Source organism: Metopolophium dirhodum, chromosome 1, assembly GCF_019925205.1.
Source record: "Metopolophium dirhodum isolate CAU chromosome 1, ASM1992520v1, whole genome shotgun sequence".
NCBI lineage: Eukaryota > Metazoa > Arthropoda > Insecta > Hemiptera > Aphididae > Metopolophium > Metopolophium dirhodum.
Genome location: NC_083560.1, coordinates 159808278 through 159815777, shown reverse-complemented (window position 1 = coordinate 159815777; position 7500 = coordinate 159808278). Strand labels below are relative to the sequence as shown.

General features: G+C 60.8%; 2 non-coding genes across 2 annotated transcripts in view; both read left to right on the top strand.

Moving 5' to 3' along the window:
• Positions 1-6748: 6748 nt before the first annotated feature.
• Positions 6749-6906, top strand: LOC132937612 (5.8S ribosomal RNA). Its single transcript, XR_009663733.1, has one exon. It is a non-coding gene; the product is annotated as a 5.8S ribosomal RNA (ribosomal RNA).
• Positions 6907-7276: 370 nt separating this feature from the next.
• Positions 7277-7500, top strand: part of LOC132937706 (large subunit ribosomal RNA) — a 4195-nt gene continuing 3971 nt past the window's right edge. The window contains exon 1 of the ribosomal RNA XR_009663801.1: positions 7277-7500. This exon is cut by the window's right edge and continues 3971 nt beyond it. This is a non-coding gene — a ribosomal RNA (large subunit ribosomal RNA).

Genomic DNA, 7500 nt, shown 5'->3' with positions numbered 1-7500 from the left:
TATCGGTGCGGGCATTCGGCGAGCACGTCCCGCGGACTCGGAGTGCCGTACGCGGAAATATTTTTCATCGACGGGCGAGGCGCGGAGTCGCCCTTGGTGCGCGGCGGCGTCCCCGTGACCGGATCCGTGGACACTGTGCCCTTCATCGATTGCCGATTTTTGTCTGGTCGGCGTTCGACGGGTGCGAGGTGGACTAACGTAAAGAATTATTACGTCCCGCGGACTCGGAGTGCCGTACGCGGAAATATTTTTCATAAGGCGCGGAGTCGCCCTTGGTGCGCGGCGGCGTCCCCGTGACCGGATCCGTGGACACTGTGCCCTTCATCGATTGCCGATTTTTGTCTGGTCGGCGTTCGACGGGTGCGAGGTGGACTAACGTAAAGAATTATTACGTCCCGCGGACTCGGTGTGCCGAACGCGGAAAAATTTTTCTTCGACGGGCGAGGCGCGGAGTCGCCCTTGGTGCGCGGCGGCGTCCCCGTGACCGGATCCGTGGACACTGTGCCCTTCATCGATTGCCGATTTTTGTCTGGTCGGCGTTCGACGGGTGCGAGGTGGACTAACGTAAAATATTAATACGGCAAGTGGATGTGGTTTACCGGTATTATTCGGTGCGGGCATTCGGCGAGCACGTCCCGCGGACTCGGAGTGCCGTACGCGGAAATATTTTTCATCGACGGGCGAGGCGCGGAGTCGCCCTTGGTGCGCGGCGGCGTCCCCGTGACCGGATCCGTGGACACTGTGCCCTTCATCGATTGCCGATTTTTGTCTGGTCGGCGTTCGACGGGTGCGAGGTGGACTAACGTAAAGAATTATTACGTCCCGCGGACTCGGAGTGCCGTACGCGGAAATATTTTTCATCGACGGGCGAGGCGCGGAGTCGCCCTTGGTGCGCGGCGGCGTCCCCGTGACCGGATCCGTGGACACTGTGCCCTTCATCGATTGCCGATTTTTGTCTGGTCGGCGTTCGACGGGTGCGAGGTGGACTAACGTAAAGAATTATTACGTCCCGCGGACTCGGTGTGCCGAACGCGGAAAAATTTTTCATCGACGGGCGAGGCGCGGAGTCGCCCTTGGTGCGCGGCGGCGTCCCCGTGACCGGATCCGTGGACACTGTGCCCTTCATCGATTGCCGATTTTTGTCTGGTCGGCGTTCGACGGGTGCGAGGTGGACTAACGTAAAATATTAATACGGCAAGTGGATGTGGTTTACCGGTATTATTCGGTGCGGGCATTCGGCGAGCACGTCCCGCGGACTCGGAGTGCCGTACGCGGAAATATTTTTCATCGACGGGCGAGGCGCGGAGTCGCCCTTGGTGCGCGGCGGCGTCCCCGTGACCGGATCCGTGGACACTGTGCCCTTCATCGATTGCCGATTTTTGTCTGGTCGGCGTTCGACGGGTGCGAGGTGGACTAACGTAAAGAATTATTACGTCCCGCGGACTCGGAGTGCCGTACGCGGAAATATTTTTCATCGACGGGCGAGGCGCGGAGTCGCCCTTGGTGCGCGGCGGCGTCCCCGTGACCGGATCCGTGGACACTGTGCCCTTCATCGATTGCCGATTTTTGTCTGGTCGGCGTTCGACGGGTGCGAGGTGGACTAACGTAAAGAATTATTACGTCCCGCGGACTCGGTGTGCCGAACGCGGAAAAATTTTTCTTCGACGGGCGAGGCGCGGAGTCGCCCTTGGTGCGCGGCGGCGTCCCCGTGACCGGATCCGTGGACACTGTGCCCTTCATCGATTGCCGATTTTTGTCTGGTCGGCGTTCGACGGGTGCGAGGTGGACTAACGTAAAATATTAATACGGCAAGTGGATGTGGTTTACCGGTATTATTCGGTGCGGGCATTCGGCGAGCACGTCCCGCGGACTCGGAGTGCCGTACGCGGAAATATTTTTCATCGACGGGCGAGGCGCGGAGTCGCCCTTGGTGCGCGGCGGCGTCCCCGTGACCGGATCCGTGGACACTGTGCCCTTCATCGATTGCCGATTTTTGTCTGGTCGGCGTTCGACGGGTGCGAGGTGGACTAACGTAAAGAATTATTACGTCCCGCGGACTCGGAGTGCCGTACGCGGAAATATTTTTCATCGACGGGCGAGGCGCGGAGTCGCCCTTGGTGCGCGGCGGCGTCCCCGTGACCGGATCCGAACCACCGCGTGTGAAAATTCGATTTTTTTTTTTCACTCGACGTTCGCGGTTATTCGGCGGTCCCGGGGTGGTGCACATGACGGCAGCCCCGGCGATGTCCGTCGACACGATTTCGAATTCAACTTTTCGAACGTAGTTTTTCCGTGTGCAATAACTCGTTAACCGTTGGTTCGATCTCGACGTACCCGAGACGTGTTCACGTCGTACGTTCCGAGTACTATAGGACACCGGTGTCCGCGACATTTAAATCGGTAATCCTTTATCCGCGGCCGTACCGCTACGCACGGAGATAGACCGATATTTGATTTTCGCTTAACCGCTACGCACTGTGATTGACTGTATTCCGACGGCGGGGTCTCGGTCAACCGTTTTCACGGTTTGCCGGTGACATCGACCGTACCGTTCATCACGGGCAGACCGCAGAGTCGTTGTCCAGGGATATCCCCCTTTGCCGAAAACCTTTACCGCGTAGAATTTCTGCGCTGACCGCGACGTTACAGGGGTGATTACCGTCGCCGAGCTGCGCGCCCGCCGTACCGTCCCGTCGCACGGACCACCGTGTGTGAAAATTCGATTTTTTTTTTTTCACTCGACGTCCTCGGTTATTCGTCGGTGCCGGGGTGGTGCACATGACGGCAGCCCCGGCGATGTCCGTCGACACGATTTCGAATTCAACTTTTCGAACGTAGTTTTTCCGTGTGCAATAACTCGTTAACCGTTGGTTCGATCTCGACGTACCCGAGACGTGTTCACGTCGTACGTTCCGAGTACTATAGGACACCGGTGTCCGCGACAATTAAATCGGTAATCCTTTATCCGCGGCCGTACCGCTACGCACGGATTTTGTGATTTTCGCCTAACCGCTACGCACGGTGATTGACGGATTTTCGATTCTCGCCTAACCGCTACGCACGGTGATGGCGAAGTTCCTTCGACCCGGGTGTACCACTACGCGTGAACACCCCCGTCGCACATTGTGAAACTCGAGATTTTGTAAATTTGTGAGCGACTCGGTCGTCGGCGTTCCGCCGGCGTCCGATCGCCAATCACGTACGACAGCAAAGCCACGGGCGACGCCGAAGCCGACGCGTCCATCGCCGCGCACCGGTCTGCCCCAGTCTTCGGAATGGTCAGCAATCCGGTGCCCTTCGATGGTATCCGTCCAAGTTTCGGCGACCGACCCATCTCGCACGCCGAGTGGCAAAACTCAACCGGCGTCGCAGGCCCGCCTTCCGGTGGGCCTCCGACGCGCAAATCGTTTTTTTCAAAAATCGATGACGACTCCCGTTACCGTTCCGCAAGTTACGAGCTCTCGACGCCAAAACATTCCCGCCGCGGCCGGCCATCGTCGCCGTGCCCGGCGGTCGCCGGGGCGAAGCCCCGGGACGACGGACTTCGCGTCGCGTCCCGGCTTCCCCCACGATCTCGGCTGGGGGCCGTTATAAACCTGGCGAGAGGCGCTAGCGCGGTAATTCTCCGTCCGCTGAAAACGGACGGCGTACGCGCTAACCCCGACTCTCGTCAACGCACGGGTCACGTCGCGTCGGGCGAGCGCTCGCTCTCCGCGTGTGTTCGGTCTTCCGCACGCGACCGCCGCCGCAGTCGCCCCGCGTTCTGCGGGTGCTCAGTGCGGCGCTCGCGTCGACCGAAGCGCGCGGTTTACGGGCGCCCGTCCGCGCACGTATCCCACTCGAACCGCGGTCGGTCGTGCGCCGTGACCGTATACCGGTCACGGTCGTTTCGACCTTCCTCGGCGTCGGCTTGCCCACGGGCGGACCGGCGCTCGGACGCACGCGTCCCGAGACGAGTGTCCGCGTCGTCGTCGCCCCTTGGTCGGCGTCGCCGCGGGGATCCGTCACGGGACGCAGTTGTTGTAAAACCGAGATCCCTGGTTGATCCTGCCAGTAGTCATATGCTTGTCTCAAAGATTAAGCCATGCATGTCTCAGTGCAAGCCGCATTAAGGTGAAACCGCGAAAGGCTCATTAAATCAGTTGTGGTTCCTTAGATCGTACCCAAGTTACTTGGATAACTGTGGTAATTCTAGAGCTAATACATGCCGACAGAGTTCCGACCGTCGCGGCGCCCTCGGGCGTCGCTCGCGGGAGGAACGCTTTTATTAGATCAAAACCGGCCCGTCGCGGCGCGCTTCGTGCGCGTCCCGATCGCGGCCCGCGCAAAGACCTGGTGACTCTGAATAACTTCGAGCTGATCGCACGGTCTCCGTACCGGCGACGCATCTTTCAAATGTCTGCCTTATCAACTGTCGACGGTAGGTTCCATGCCTACCGTGGTGGTAACGGGTAACGGGGAATCAGGGTTCGATTCCGGAGAGGGAGCCTGAGAAACGGCTACCACATCCAAGGAAGGCAGCAGGCGCGCAAATTACCCACTCCCGGAACGGGGAGGTAGTGACGAAAAATAACGATACGGGACTCATCCGAGGCCCCGTAATCGGAATGAGAACACTTTAAAACCTTTAAACGAGGATCAATTGGAGGGCAAGTCTGGTGCCAGCAGCCGCGGTAATTCCAGCTCCAATAGCGTATATTAAAGTTGTTGCGGTTAAAAAGCTCGTAGTCGGATCTGTGTCTGGGCGGTGCCGGACCACCCTGGCGGTCCGTCGTGTCGCGGCCGGCCGTGTCGCGGGACCACGTGTCCCGTCGGCGCGGTCGTCGTCGCGCTCGTCAGCCGTCTCGGGGTGTTAGTTACCGGCACGTCGGCCGGACGTATTGTCGGCAGGCGGACACGTGTCTCGGGCTTCCGGCGCGCCGCGCGGCCACGCGTCGCGCGGCCGTCGGGGTTCGACGACGGCGGCCGCCTACTCCAATCTTGCTGCGCGGTGATCTTCACCGATTGCCGTCGGCGGGCCGACACGTTTACTTTGAACAAATTAGAGTGCTCAAAGCAGGCTCAAATCTGGCGGGGCGGCTTCACGGCCGTCTCGTCAAAAGGCCCTGAATACTGGTCGCATGGAATAATGGAACAAGACCTCGGTCCCGCGCATCTCCGCCCTTCGCGGGCGCGCGAAATCGCCCTCCGGGGCGTTTCCGTGCGCGGGCCGCCGGGCCGCGGGCGCCAGTCGCCCGCGCGTCCCGCCGGGCCGGTTTTCGGGACCGGAGGTAATGATCAACAGAGACGGGCGGGGGCATTCGTACCGAGACGTTAGAGGTGAAATTCTTGGATCGTCTCGAGACGAACTGACGCGAAAGCATTTGCCAAGTACGTTCTCGTATGATCAAGAACGAAAGTTAGAGGTTCGAAGGCGATCAGATACCGCCCTAGTTCTAACTGTAAACGATGCCAGCTAGCGATCCGCCGGCGTTTCATTAACGACCCGGCGGGCAGCTTCCGGGAAACCGAAGCTTTTCGGTTCCGGGGGAAGTATGATTGCAAAGTTGAAACTTAAAGGAATTGACGGAAGGGCACCACCAGGAGTGGAGCCTGCGGCTTAATTTGACTCAACACGGGAAACCTCACCAGGCCCGGACACCGGAAAGATTGACAGATTGAGAGCTCTTTCTTGATTCGGTGGGTGGTGGTGCATGGCCGTTCTTAGTTGGTGGAGCGATCTGTCTGGTTAATTCCGATAACGAACGAGACTCTGTCCTGCTAACTAGGCGGGTAACCCCGGGTCGGCGTACGTGCGCGGCGCGGGCGGTTTCGGCCGTCCGTGTTCGCGTACCCGTCGGCTCGGCCCGGTATCCCCGAACGCGTTCGCCCGTCGTCCACGGCGGTCGTCGAGCGCGGCCGCGCCATCCGCGTCCCGGCGTGCGGCGGGCGTGTGTCGGCCGGGGGGCAACCTCCGGTCGGCGCGCGTCCGTCGTGCGTCGGGCTCCGTGGTGAAGCGCGCCGTGTTCGCGGCCGTCGCCGGCGGATCACGATACGTTACTAGGGCTACCGCCGGCTCCCAGGAGCTTAAACTCTTCTTAGAGGGACAGGCGGCGGACGAAAATAGCCGCACGAGACTGAGCGATAACAGGTCTGTGATGCCCTTAGATGTTCTGGGCCGCACGCGCGCTACACTGAAGGAATCAGCGTGTGTTAACATTCCTGGGCCGACAGGCTTCCGGGTAACCCGCTGAACCTCCTTCGTGCTTAGGGATCGTGGCTTGCAATTTTTCCACGTGAACGAGGAATTCCCAGTAAGCGCGAGTCATCAGCTCGCGTTGATTACGTCCCTGCCCTTTGTACACACCGCCCGTCGCTACTACCGATTGAACGGTCGCATTGAGGTCTTCGGAGTGGACGCGCGTTATTCGGCCCCCTCGGGGGCTGGGTCGTCGCGCGATCGCGAAGATGACCGAAATCGGCCGTTTAGAGGAAGTAAAAGTCGTAACAAGGTTTCCGTAGGTGAACCTGCGGAAGGATCATTAGAGACGGGCCCGCGGTACCGGCAGCACTTGCCGGTCTCGCGCGCGCCTAATCCGACCCCGTGGCCGCGTGCGCTCGCGACTAGCTCGCCGACCGCCCGCGCGCCGCGACCCCCGACCGAGCGTCGACCGAAAGATGGTTAACGTCGAAAGACCATACGGGCCCCGCCGTGCGTCCGCGCACGGCGCGTGGCCGGTAGAAGTTTCGTCGACAAAAAAAAACACCCGACCCCGAACAGCGGATCACTTGGCTCGTGGATCGATGAAGACCGCAGCTATCTGCGCGTCGTCGTGTAATCCGCAGGTTATACGAACATCGACCAGTCGAACGCACATTGCGGCCTCGGTGACCCGCGGGTCCCGGGCCACGCCTGTCTGAGGGTCGTATACCGGATACTCGGCCAGACCGATGCGCCGCCGGCAGGCGTCCGACGGCGGCGGCAGTCCTCCCGGGGACTGTCCGCCCGCCCGTCGGCCGCTCCGGTGGTGCGAGATTGGCGGTTCGACCGTGGAAAACCGCGCTCGCGCGGCCGCCTCCGGTCGTCCGCCCAAGTTGTGACGGCAAACAGTCACGGGTTCTCGCGTCGTCAAACGGCACGTCCCCGTCCGCCCGCCGCGCGAGAGCGCGGCCGGGTCGGCTGAGAGTCCACGGACCTCTCCGGCTTCCGAGACGCGGACGCGGACGGTCACCGTACGGGCGGAGCGCGGACCGCAGGCTGCCGTGTAATTTAAAAAAAAAAAAAACCGATACGTTCCGACCTCAGATCAGGCGGGACTACCCGCCGGATTTAAGCATATTAATAAGCGGAGGAAAAGAAAACAACCGTGATTCCCTTAGTAGCGGCGAGCGAACAGGGAAAAGCCCATCGCCGAATCCCGCCGCGCACTTTTGTGTCGCGGCACCTATGGGAGTTGTGGCGTACGGGCCGGCCTCGTTGCCGGGGCGCACGTGACGGTCCAAGTCTCCCTTGAACGGGGC